The sequence below is a fragment of the Bactrocera oleae genome, chromosome 2 (genome assembly GCF_042242935.1).
Source record: "Bactrocera oleae isolate idBacOlea1 chromosome 2, idBacOlea1, whole genome shotgun sequence".
Taxonomy (NCBI): domain Eukaryota; kingdom Metazoa; phylum Arthropoda; class Insecta; order Diptera; family Tephritidae; genus Bactrocera; species Bactrocera oleae.
Window position 1 is genome coordinate 30,971,836 of NC_091536.1, and position 14,196 is coordinate 30,986,031.

Genomic DNA, 14,196 nt, shown 5'->3' on the forward strand with positions numbered 1-14,196 from the left:
ACCAACTTTTTATGACCGTAATTGGAAGAAGCTGGTCATGACAACGTCTGGTCCCAACGAAACGGGGCTACGTGCCACACAGCACGTGCAACAACCGAGTTATTGCGAGAAAAGTTTGTAGATTCGATAATTTCACGAAATTGTGACATTGAATGGCCTCCACGATGTTGTGATTTAATACTATTTGACCACCTCTTGTGGGGTTATTTGAAGTCATTGGTCTTTAGCAATAAACCAGACTCTCTTCAAGCTTTATAAGTCAATATTAAACGTGCTATTTATGACTTACGATTTGATTTAGAGGGCCTCTGCACCACGTCAAGGTCCTGCCATTCGCAGGATGACATGATACGAGACTCTCTCATTTTCCCTAATTTTTTTCTCATTCTCTTTCTCTGATTATGAAGATTGGGGAATTTTGAACAGCTGATTTTAACTAGCAACTAAAGTTTGCTTACTATTGTTTGTTATAAATTCGAAATAATTCCATATTAAACGTTAATCACAAAATCATGTTATATTATTATGAGTTGTATTGTTTCTTTAATATAGTTTTTTTTATTTATATATTATGTTGTATGAGTTTTAAAAGTTTTACAATGTTTTTTATAATGTATTATATATGCGTGATATAGGTCTACTCACGAACCGAGGACCTTAAAATAATATCAAATTACAAAAAGCCCAAAAGTTATATAAAAAATTCCCAACCATTTTCTCTGGACAGTGACATTATTGACAATTGTTATAAAAAATGTGAGGTTTGACAGCTCTCTCTCAAATCAAAGAGTTTCGTATTTCGATTAACACCATGTGTAAGCGCGACTCTCGCGCTATTAGATAACGAATTTTGGAAGACATGTTATCACAATATATAATATATAAAAAAAAAATTTAGTAGTTAGCCATAATTATTGCATGTGTAGTCGGAGCTTAAAAACGGGCACATGTGTGGAGAGTTAGATACTATTAGACAATTGATCAAAATAGTATCTGGAATTAGCTAATATCAGCAACATGCATTAAGAAATCAAGAGTACAAATTATTAACCTTTTATTGGTTGGCTTACAAATAATAGTGCCTATTGTAGAGCTATTACATTTTCGAAATACCTATACATCTTGTAGTTTTGTTAAGATTGTTATTGTGAGTACCACCTACTGAGCAATGTTACAGTGCACGTTAACTATTAAATTTTAGGTTTAATATTTTTGTTCTTTACATGGGATATTCATATCAATAGTTTTCGAAATACCTATACATCTTGTAGTTTTGTTAAGATTGTTATTGTGAGTACCACCTACTGAACAATGTTACAGTGCACGTTAACTATTAACTTTTAGGTTTAATATTTTTTGTTCTTTTCATGGGATATTCATATCAATAATTTAAAATAAATATATTGGAACAACGGGAATATAATGTGCAGTTCTGCATTAATTTTACCTTATGATATATGATTGTGTATTTGAAAGGGAAAACTTTAGTTTAGCATCCCACGATTTCGGGGTTAGCTTCAACATGGAACCCATTTGTTATTGTTCATATAACGGAAATTGTGTAAAAATTAAATGCTTATTTAATGCAAATACTTAAATATTTTATATAAAATAAATATGTAGAAACATTGAAGTGAAAAGTTGGGTCGGCTTTAGAATAACGTCCCACGCTTTCGGGGATAAAACGGGTATGGGCGGATAGAGGAGATCCTCCAGATCAAGAATATATATAGATATAGCCGCGGGAAACTTATAGTTTTCGAGATATTTACGTTTAAAGTTGAAAATTTCAACTATTTAAAGTACGTATTTTCGCGAGTTAAAATGAATTATACACTTATATTTTTCACTTTTATATCCACTAACACTTGACTAATTCGTTTTTAGAAATTTTTTTTATATTAGATGCTGCAAAAATAGCTTTATTTCAATATTTAAATCATTCTTTAATTTTATTAATTTTGACAATAACAAAAAGAATTTCTGCGCGTAAAAACTTTGGTACACTCCGGTGTTGGATCGACCAGGGTTATTTTTTTGAAGCGCGCCGCCAACGCAAAAAGAAGTTCTGCGCGAAAAATATTTTGATACACCCCGGTGTTGGACCGACCAGGGTTATTTTTTTGAAGCGCGGCCGAAGGCCGCCAACGCAAAAAGAAGTTCTACAAGAAAAAAGTAATATTGTCATAGAGGGTAGAACATAATACTTAACATCAATGCTTTGTAATAGTTTATTTCTCTAGGTTTTGGATACCTGTATTTGGGGTATTATCTGTTTTAATTTCTTTCAGTTTAATTACAAAAGATATCGATAAGGTAACACTGGTTATTTGAAATTTTGCAACCCTTTTGTTATTGTCAGAATTAATAGAATTTAACAATAATTTAATTATTGAATTAAACTATTTTTGCACTATATAATGTAAAATAAATGTGTACAAACGAATTAGTGAAGTGTTAGTGGATATAAAAGTGGAAAATATAAGTGTATAACTCATTCGAAATGGGAAAAATGCGTACTTTAAATAGTCGAAATTTTGAACTTTAAACCCAAATATCTCGAAAACTATAAGTTTCCCGCGGCTATATCTATATATATTCTTGATCTGGAGGATCTCCTCTATCCGCCCATACCCATTTTATCCCCGAAAGCGTGGGACGTTATACTAAAGTTTTCCCGAAAAGTTAGTGTATAATAAGTGCATAATATAAAGGAAAAGATAACCATAAATCGAGAAATTGTAAAATGTAATATGTGAAATTTTCAACTTAAAATGTAAATATCCCGAAAACTATAAGTTTCCGACGGCAATAATTATATATATTCGTGATCTGGAGAATCTCCTCTATCCAACCATACCCCTCTTACCCCTGAAATTGTGGGATGCTAAATTAAAGCCCACCCATTTGAAATTTTAGAATAGCTTCTCCCTAATTCGGGTTGAAATAGGCATGTACGTATAGAGCAGGTTGTCTAGATTAACAAAATATTTACATTTAGTTGCCACTGACTTGTGTGTTTTGAGACTTTAAATTTAAAAAGGTAAATGTATAGTTTAGGTCTCCCAACTAAGGAGTAAAATGAAATTTGAAAATTTTATTTTACAATCTCTCAAATTATGGTTAACTTTTCTTTTATATTGTGCACTTATTATACACTAACATTTCACTTCAATGTTTCTACATATTTATTTTATATTTATATATATTTTGAAAGCGAATTAAAATGAATAATAAAAGGGTTATACCCCAAATACATGAACTATAATTTTGTTCATTCCCTTCTATTGATAAATTATGGTATTGGGTTGGCCAGGGTTATTTGTTTAAGTGCGGCCGAAGGTCGCCAGTGCGTAAAACAGTTTGACGCGATAAAATTAAGAACAATCCGGTGTTGGACCCACCAGGGTTATTTTTTTGAAGCGCGGCCGAAGGCTGCCAGTGCGGAAAGAACACCTCGGTGTTGGACCGACAAGGGTTATTTTTTTGAAGCGCGGCCGAAGGCCGCCAGTGCAGAAAGAAGTTTGGCGCGATAAAATTAGGAACAATTCAGTGTTGGACCCACCAGTGTTATTTTTTTGAAGCGCGGTCGAAGGCCGCCTGTGCAGAAAGAAGTTTGACGCGATTGAATTATGAACACCTCGGTGTTGGATCCATCAGGTTTATTTTTTTGAAGCGCGGCCGATGGCCGCCAATGCAGAAAGGAGTTTGACGCGATTGAATTAGGAACCGCCAGTGCAAATAGGAAATCTAAACTAAAAAAAAGTAATGTTAAAGAGGGTATATCACTCTCTTTAAACTTCAAACTTTATTAAGGATAATTGTAATAACAGTGAATATTGTAAAAATTTGATATATGAATACATATGGCGTAAAAATATAGCAAATCAGCATCATGATCCATTTGTGAAATTATCAGATGCAATAAAACATATGTTTAGGCCATAAAACCTTTTTCTTTTGTTAAAATGGAAAATTTAGTTCATAATATTTTGTAGAGAGTAATTGGGTTTTTTTTATTTATTTTGATTGCTTTCATTCGTTTGGATATGGCAACACTTATTATCTGACAACATGGAACCCATTTGTTATTGTTCATATAACGAAAATTGTGTAAAAATAAAACGCTTTATATATTATATTTAAATATTTAATATAAAATAAATATGTAGAAACACTGTAGTGAAGTGTTAGTGTATAATAAGAGCATAATATAAAAGAAAAGTTAACGATAAATCGAGAAATTGTGAAATAAATCAACTTTAAATGGAAATATCTCGAAAACTATAAGTTTCCGGCGGCAATAATTGTATATATTCGTGATCTGGAGAATCTCCTCTATCCAACCATACCCTTCCTAACCCTGAAATCGTGGGATGCTAAACTAAAGTTGTCTCAAAATGGATTATACTGTCAACAAAAAATTCGTAATCTGTCATGAGTAACGCAAACTCTTTCAGAATAACCTTTCTTTTCGTAAATCCCGGTGTTAGACCGACCAGGGTTATATTTTAGAAGCGCGAAGCCGAAGGCCGCCAACAGTATAAGGAGTTCGACGCAAAAACCGGAAAAACTTTAGTATACGGTCCCAGGCTTTTAGGGATAAAATGGGTATGGGCGGATAGAGGAGATCCTCCAGATCAAGAATATACACATAGCCTAAAAATCTGCGTTTACCCGACACTATTTTTTATGAGAAGTAAAAGCACAATGTAAATAGGTAATTCAGTACAAATTTTCTACATTTATTTCTTCTTCACCATTAAGTCTGCGTTCAGCTTTAAAATTAGTTACAAAAGTATTAAAAATGATAAAGAAAAATTAAATTCAATATTTTGTTGGATAGCCGCATTGTTTTAAAACCTTGCTCAATCGACTTGGCATTGATCTTACCAACTTATCTGTTCGCTCAGCTGTAATTTGGGACCATTCTTCTTTCATAACACTTCGCAAAGCCTCTTTACTTGTTATTGTATGCTGACGAATAATTTTTTCCAACAGATCTAATAGATGCTCAATAGGATTGAGGTCAGGTGATTGAGGGGGCGTTTAAAGTTGTCTAGGAGCATTGTTCAAGAGCCAAAGTCTAACTATTTTCGCAGAATGCTTCGGGTCATTATCTTGTTGGAACCAAAACGTCGAAGATAATCCAAGATTCTCTGCACTTTGTTTCAAATTGTTTTTTAAAATGTTCAAATAACCCCATTTATCCATTGGGGATTCAATAAATTCAAGCTGACCCTTTTCCCACCACCAGCCGCCATGCAACCCTACACCATAATTCCGCCACCTCCGTGTTTATCTGTACTAACAAGATTTTGCTTTTCAAGGGCAGTTCCTGACTTGCGCCACACAATTGGTCGACCTTTTATGCCAAAAATGCAAAATTTACCTTCATCCGAAAATATTACTTGTCTCCAGAATTCCGGCGACTTATTTATATAATTATGAGCAAATTCAATGCGCTTTCGACTGTTTACAAGTTTCTTTCGCGCGACTCTACCATGATATCCAGCTTTTCGGAAAATTTTTCTGGCAGTTTTGGCACAAATTGTTTTTTTAATGGTTATATTTACGTTTTCAATAATCTTTGTGGACCTTCTTCCAATAGTTTGCCCAATTTTTCTGAAACTTTCGCCATCTTTCCACAAATTAATAACTATTTTTCTTTCCGACAGACTAATTTCTTTTCTTTTGGTTTCCATTTTTTTAAAATATTATTAAAACGCGTCACGAGCTCTTGAAACGACTAATTATATTAATAAATAATAGAATCTACGCAAAAAGAACGAACAAATTCATGAGAAGTAACGGTATATCCAATTCAAGCTAACTGAACGCAGACTTAATGGTGCCTATGTTTACCTTTCCTTACACTAAAATCCCGTTATCACAAAAATGAAAATAGGAATATATATTTTTGTTTTTGCATTTTGAACTTAAGAATATAAAGAAGAAATACATGCAGAAAATTTGAACTGAATTACCTATTTACATTGTGTTTTTATTTAACTAAAAAAATGTGTCGGGTGAACGCAGACTTTATTGGCTATGTGTATAAAGATATAGAAAGGGGAAACTTATAGTTTTCGAGATATTTACGTTTAAAGCTGAAGATTTCAACTATTTAAAGTACAAATTTTTCCGATTTAAAACTAATTATACACATATATTTTTCGCTTTTATATCCACTAACACTTCACTAATTCGTTTGTACACATTTTTATACCCTGAACAGGGTATATTAAGTTTTCCACGAAGTTTGTAACACCAAGAAAGAAACGTCGGAGACTATAAAATATATACATAAATGATCAGAATAATGAGCTGAGTTGATTTAGCCATGTCCGTGTGTCTGTCCGTCCGTCCGTCTGTCCGTCTGTATATATGCAAACTAGTCCCTCAGTTTTTAAGCTATCGATCTGAAATTTTGCACCTATCCTTTTCTAACAAAGAAGCTGCTCATTTGTCGGAACGGCCGATATCGGACCACTATAACATATAGCTGCCATACAAGCTGAACAATCGGAAGCAAATCTTTGTATGGGAATCTTTTTTATTTGATGTAATATCTTCACGAAATTTGGCATGGGTCATTTTCTAAGGCAACAATGTAATTTAAAGAAGAAGTTGTTTAGATCGGATCACTATAGTATATAGCTGCCATACAAACTGAACGATCGGAATAAAGTGCTTGTATAGGAAACTATTTCATTTAACGAGGTATCTTAACGAAATTTGGCATAGATTATTATTTAAGGCAATAGTGTAATCTCCGAAGAAATTGTACAGATCGGATGACTAACATATAGCTGCCATATTAACTGAACGATCGTAGTAAAGTGCCGGCATGAAAAACTTTTTTATTTGACGAGCCATTTTCACGAAATAAGATCGGAATCAAGTTATTATAAGGAACCATTGTATCTGTGAAGGGTATTATAGCTTCGGTGCAACCGTTTTTTTTCTTGTTTTACATTATATAGTGCAAAAATAGTTTAATTCAATATTTATTTATTGTTAAATTCTATTAATTCTGACAATAACAAAGGGTTGCAAAATGTCAAATAACCAGTATTACCTTATCGAAATCTTTTGTAAATGAACTGATAGAATACAGGAACCCAAAACCTAGAAAAATAAACAATTAGAGGGCTTGTTAAGGATTATGTTATACCCTGTATGACAATGTTACTTTTTCTTGTAGAACTATTTTTTGCGATGGCCGCATTCGGCCGCGCTTCAAAAAAAATAACCCTGGTCGGTCCAGCACCGGGGTGTACCAAGGTCTTTTCGCGTAGAACTTTTTGCTTTTGCGGCCTTCGGCTGCGCTTCAAAAAGAATAACCCTGGTTGGTCCATCACCGGGGTGTACCAAGGTCTTTTCGCGTAGAACTTCATTTTACGTTGGCGGCCTTCGGCTGCGCTTCAAAAAAATAACCCTGGTCGATCCAACACCAGGGTTTATCAAGTGAAGGAATCTAAAAGATTTATTAGTGTCTATCAACAATAATGGTTCCTGTATTAAGGGTATAATCTCTCTTTTTATTTACTTTTTCTTCGTTAGCAAAATATATTATTATGGCTACACTTGTTATTTGACATTTACAACCCTTTTGTTATTGTCAAAATTAATAAAATTGAAGAATAATTTAAATATTGAAATAAAGCTATTGTTGCATCATATAAAATAAAATGTCTAAAAACGAATTAGTGAAGTATTAGTGGCTTTATTATACCATCCCACGATTTCAGGGTCTGTATCTTCTTCAAAAAAATTACCCTGGTCGGGACAACACCGGGATATCCATAGTTCTTTTAATATGTATAACTATTACATGCTACTTAACTACATATACTTGCTACTTAACTACATAAGTTTAACACACTTCGCGCACATTTTTCACTTAATATTATTTATGTATTTTTCTGTAATTAGACACATTGAAATAAAACCCAAATACAGATGTGCCTTTTTGAAGAACAAAAGTGTATTTCAAATTACTTGGCACACTCACCGGTTCAAGAGATTTGTGTGTTTACATTTACGACAAATAACCCTGGTCGGTCTAACACCGGAGTGTCTATAGTTTTTTCGTGTAGAAGTCTTTGTCGTAAATATGTAGTTTAGTAGACCGCGAAATGATAATTTTTAGGCTCTTACAACATGTTGCTACAGAGAATACCCTAACAGTTTTGTTCGCTTTACGGTTGTGTGTATCGAGTTTGATATATTGTAGTTGAATATATATATATAAATGATCAGGATGATGAGATGAGTTGAAATCCGAGTGACTGTGTATGTCCGTTGAAGCAATAACTTGAGTAAAAATTGAGATACCTTAATGAAATTTGGCACACATGTTGGCTAAATATAAATTGACATAACTAAGCACTAAATATAGATACAAACCCGTAATTTGGAACAACGAATCATAATAATGAGGTGATTTGACAAATTTGTGGGCTTGGCTTAATATGTTTAATGTATATATCTCCCAAACTATTTAAGCTATATCATTTAAATTTGCACAGGACATATAATTTCGACACCTCTTGCGACAGGATAAAATTAGGTGACATCGGATGAAAACCACGTCCACACCCTATTTTTAAAAAACTACTAAAACTGCGATTAATTAATAACGAAATGCGTGAGAGATATTTAATTTTACACCTGAAATGACACGAAAAGGCTTTATAGGGGCAGGTGCCAATATTGTACAATAGGCGTGTCATTGCCCACATTTAGGTGAAATCACATATCTCCGAACCTACTTCACCAAATTTGGTACATAAGATTATTTTGACATTCCCATGTTACAGTGCTAAAATAGTCGACAGTAACCACGCCTACTTCCCATATAAAACAACTTTAAATCCATCTGATTTTTTCACTTTCTGGTATACAAATCCAGCACTAATTAATATATCGGTATAAAAATTTGCACGAATATTTCATTTAAGGTCAAATCGGACCATAACTATTCAGGGCTCTAGATACCGAAAATGTGGATCCCAGAGCCTATATCTGACTTTTGCCGAAGATATCAGTCAATCTGTGAGATATATCGGGGTTTCCAATAGCGATGATATGATTTCTAAGTGTCGTTTTGGCCATTTTTAATATGTCAGGATCTATAATTTTTTTTTGATTGCATTCAGTAATGTTTACAATTTCATCATGAAAAGATATACGCAAGAACCACTTTTACATATTATTAAATTTTTATACCCTGAACAGGGTATATTAAGTTTGCCACGAAGTTTGTAACACCCAGAAGGAAACGACGGAGACCATATAAAATATATACAGCTGTGTTCGTAAATAGCAGTGCTCATGAGCTGCAACTTTAAACTTAATATATATCAAAAAGTTAATGAATGTTCACAAATTTAATTTTGTTTTAACTTTGTGATTATTTTAAACAAAAACAAGTCAATTTATTATTCGAAATGTTGTTATTTTTTTTACATTATTAATTGAAAAAAACATTGTTAAACTCCAAAAAACTATTTTAATTAGTTTGCTTGGGTAGGTACTTAGTCGTGTACCCATTATTTTTTATTACGGCCTGGCATCTGCGAGACATGAATCCACCAAGTCCTGGCAGCGCTTGACAGGGATCCGCTCCCATGATTTTTGATCAACCTCCCAAAGCTGTGATCGAGATGTTGGATTTGCATTTGCAACATATCGTTTAACATCTCCACATAGGTTTTCAATTGGATTTAAATCCGGAGACTGCGCAGGCCATGACATAAGATCGATCCGCTTTGATGCCATCCAGCTATTGACCAGTTTGCTTGTTTGTTTGGGGTCGTTATCTTGTTGAAACGTCCATTTTAGTGGCATTTCCCAATTGGCATAAGGAAACATAACATTTTCTAATGTTTTAACATATACAGATCGATCCATGATCCCATCAATCATAAATATAGGGCCCACTCCACTGTAAGAAAAACATGCCCATACCATAATACTCAATCCGCCGTGTTTAACTGTCTTCAAAGTGTGCCTAGGATCGTACTGTGTGTTAGGTGGACGTCTGACATGTTGTCTGGAGCCCTTTTCACCAAATAACACAATTTTACTTTCGTCACTCCATAAAATATTTCGCCTCTTTGTAAACGTGCTTTGACATGTCTGGTGGCTAACAATGGAACTTTTCGTAGATGGCACGCTTTGAGATTTTGTTCTTTAAGACGTCGCCGAATAGTAACGCCACTAACATTCAAGCTTAAGTCATTTTTTATCTTGCTGGACGATGCAAAAGGCTGCGCCCTGCTATATCGCACAATAGATCGGTCCTCATGAGGCGTGGTTTTACGTCGGATACCACGATTTTCGGGCATTTCTTTAAAGTTTAAAGCATTATGAATCATTTTAGCAGAACATCCACATATTTCTTGGATGTCTTTATATGTTTTTTCCAGGTTTCTTAGTTGCACTATAATATTTCTTTTTTCAGGAGTACAATGTTTGCCCCTGCCCACTAAGTTAAAAAATATAAATTTATTTTAGTGTTTTCTAATGTTAATTATAATCACTAACACAAAACCACTTACTTATTATCAATTAAACGTCTTAACAAAATTTTTTTGGCTTATCAACATACGCACTGCTATTTTAATGAACAGCCAAAGACTGGTGCTTCTAGCAAAAAGAGTTGTTCATTTGCTTAAATCTCGCAAATCTAACGGGATTTTTTCGTTTCTTCCTTATACACATTCCATTCTACAACAACAATGCGTAGTCGTTGGAATAATCGTAACGGAACTTGAAAAAAAATAACATTACTTGATTGCATTTCTCGCACTGCTATTTTTGTGAACACAGCTGTACATAAATGATCAGCATGATGAGCTGAGTTGATTTAGCCATGTCCGTCTGTCTGTCTGCCCGTCTGTCTGTATATATACGAACTAGTGCCTCAGTTTTTATGCTATCGATCTGAAATTTTGCACCTATCCTTTTCTAACAAAGAAGCTGCTCATTTGTCGGAACGGCCGATATCGGACCACTATAGCATACAGCTGCGATACAAACTGAACAATCGGAAGCAAATCTTTGTATGGGAATCTTTTTTATTTGATGTAATATCTTCACGAAATTTGGCATGGGTCATTTTCTAAGGCAACAATGTAATTTAAAGAAGAAGTTGTTTAGATCGGATCACTATAGTATATAGCTGCCATACGGACTGAACGATCGGAATAAAGTGCTTGTATAGGAAACTATTTCATTTAACGAGGTATCTTATCGAAATTTGGCATAGATTATTATTTAAGGCAGTAGTGCAATCTCCGAAGAAATTGTATAGATCGGATGACTACAGCATATAGCTGCCATACAAACTGAACAATCGGAATGCAGTGCTTGTATGGAAAACTCTTTCATTTGACGAGGTATCTTCACGAAATTTGGCATGTAATTTTATTTAAAGCATTAATCTAATCTCAGAAGAAATTGTATTGATCGGATGACTATAGCATATAGCTGCCATATTAACTGAACGATCGGTGTAAAGTGCTTGCATGGAAAATTTTTTTATTTGACGAGGTATCTTCACGAAATTAGGCACGAGGTATTGCTTAAGGCAACAAATTATTCTCCACAGAAATTGGTGAGATCAGATCACTATATCATATAGCTGCCATACAAATTGAACGTTCGGAATCAAGTTCTTGTAAGGGGCCTTTGTATTTGTGAAGGGTATTATAGCTTCGGCGCAACCGAAGTTAACGTTTTTTCTTGTTTTATTATCAAAATTACCGTTTTCCAATTGCGATTTTTTTAAGAAAATCATTTCCGATCTGGGTGGTGCGGTAAATAAAAAGAGCTCGATTATAGTGTATATATAAAAACCAATTTATTTGATGTTCGTTAAAGGATAACAAATATGTAATTTTATGAAAATAAAAGTGATTATATTTCCGACAATAAACAAAGTAAATCATGCCGACGAATAAAAAATCCATTAGAAAAAGTGTGCATACAGGGTACATAAGTCGAGCAAAGATATTTTTCCACCGAGTTCTTCGTAAAATGTAAAGAAAGTCGGATATCCCTAACGTTCAGCACATCCTTGGGAATATCCTTTAAGGTAATTGTGCGTTGGCGGATTTTACGTTTCAGTGAATCCCATAGGTGCTTTTTAGGATTCAAACTTGGTGATTCTGGTGGTGTTTGAAGTTGTTTGGGAACGTTGAGGAGTAACCAAAGCTTAACTATGTCTATGCTGTATGCTTCGGGTCGTTAACCTGTAGAATTGCATTCTCTTCCAAGACCCAATTTTTCCGCTCTTTGTTTCAAATTTATTTTTAAGATATTAAGGTATGCATATTTGTCCATGGTGCAGTCTACAACTTCCATTCGGACTACACCACTACTAGCTATGCACCCCCATATCATTACTTCTTCACCACCGTTGTTCACAGTATGTATCAAGATTTTTTTTATCGAGTGCCTTGTTCATTTTTCGCCATAAAATCTTTCGGCCTTTGATACCAAAGATCCAAAACTTGTTTTCATCGGACAAAATAAACTTCTGCCAAAATTTCCGATGCTTGTTGAAGTGCTCTTCCGAAAAGCATTATGCACTCACTTGTCTATTTACTGACAATATGAATCACTGATAAACACGTTTTTGTTTTTTTTAATTTTGTGAATTGTGTTAATGCATAGGGATTCCTTAAAATTTTGAGCGATTTGGTTGCAGTAAGTCGGGGGTTTTGCGCTTCATATTTTCTGCTATGCTAATATAATATTTTTGGCCGCCCTGGACGGGCCGAGATTTTGATTATTCTTTTTATGGAAGAATTTGTTCTTCCAACAATTCGACTGATTTCACCATTAGTTTTTACTTCTGCCAAAAGTTTAATCAGTATTTCTTTTTCAGAGGACCCTTTTGATTTCTTTCAAGCGAGATTCGTCCTTCTAAATTTAATAACAAATTAAATAAAACTAAAATCGGTTAAAATTGCTACTTTTACGAAAACAAATAAAGCTATAACTTTCCGACACTTGTACTCTTTGTTTTTACGCGAAGAATTTCCATTTTACTACTTTTACGCAGACTTTTTCTGCGCTGCGAAATTACAATTTTGTGTAAGTTTATCGATACAACTATGGTATCAGATTTTCACTGCTTTAAATTCTATGGGATTGTGCAATAGACTAGTAATAAAGCACTTAATGTGATTTTAATCTAAAATTTAGTAATTAAAAGATATTTTTACTCACCGGATTCTTATATTCGCGTCAAAATAAGACGATAAAAAAATTATCATTTTCGCGGCCTCCTTCGTTGGGAGACCTAAACCATATGATACATTTACACTCTTTGTTGCTGTCGTTGTTGTAACGGTTTTCTAATTTCAGTTTGGGTGGCAAGGTTCAAGCTAGTTCTCATCGAAACCATTTAACATAGGAAGAGGGGTGCTAGATGATAAGGCTTTATTGGTCATGCAAAGAAGTGGTTAGGGGTAAATTTTAGAATAGCATCCGCCAAATTTCTGGTTAAAATGGGTATGTACGGATAGAGAAGGTTCTCCAGATTAAAAAAAAAATACATAAATAGTTGTCGCTAACCTGAAGTTTTTGAGATATGCGCACTTAAATTACAAAAATTCAACTGTTTAAAGTGCGTGTTTCTTTGATTTATAGTGAATTTTACACTTACACTAGTTGGTCAAACTCCGTCCGGGGTGTCCTCAGTTCTTTCGAGTGGAACTCCTTTTTGCTTTGGCGGCCTTGGTTTCGCTTCAAAAAAATAACACTGGTCAATCCAACACCAAGATTTACTCCGATTATGAATTTTGTATTGACGATAAAATCTTTCTTTCTAATTCGTTTGCAAAATGTATTAATATTCTATTTGCATCATATTTTGTTATAATATGAATAAATGGATTTGAACATGATTTCTGTGAAAATATCCCAGCAGAAAGTGTTTGAAAAAGAGTTCATTGTGTTCCTTAACCGAAAGAACGCAGGCCTCCCTATGCGGGAGACATCAGGAGGCATCCTGTTATCGTACGGAGTGCAGTGTTCTGGCCCACCTGAAGCTTCTTCGTCTTCGTTTCACTACATCCAGTCGGATTTTGTTGCGTCTCTGTTCTTTTGCAATAATCGCGATTGTATGTGTAGTGAAGGTGCACAATATCTAACAATCATCAGCGTATAAAGTGATGA

At 34.2% G+C, this 14,196-nt stretch overlaps 1 protein-coding gene across 2 annotated transcripts in view; it reads left to right on the forward strand.

The window, feature by feature from the left end:
• Positions 1 to 921: 921 nt before the first annotated feature.
• The window catches only part of LOC106622780 (equilibrative nucleoside transporter 1), a 242,831-nt gene continuing 229,556 nt past the window's right edge, over positions 922 to 14,196 (forward strand). Inside the window, exon 1 of one of the 2 annotated variants that reach the window (XM_070112933.1) lies at positions 922 to 1,147. The gene's annotated coding sequence lies outside the window, so the exon portion shown is untranslated. The other variant, XM_070112935.1, reaches the window with a different exon arrangement.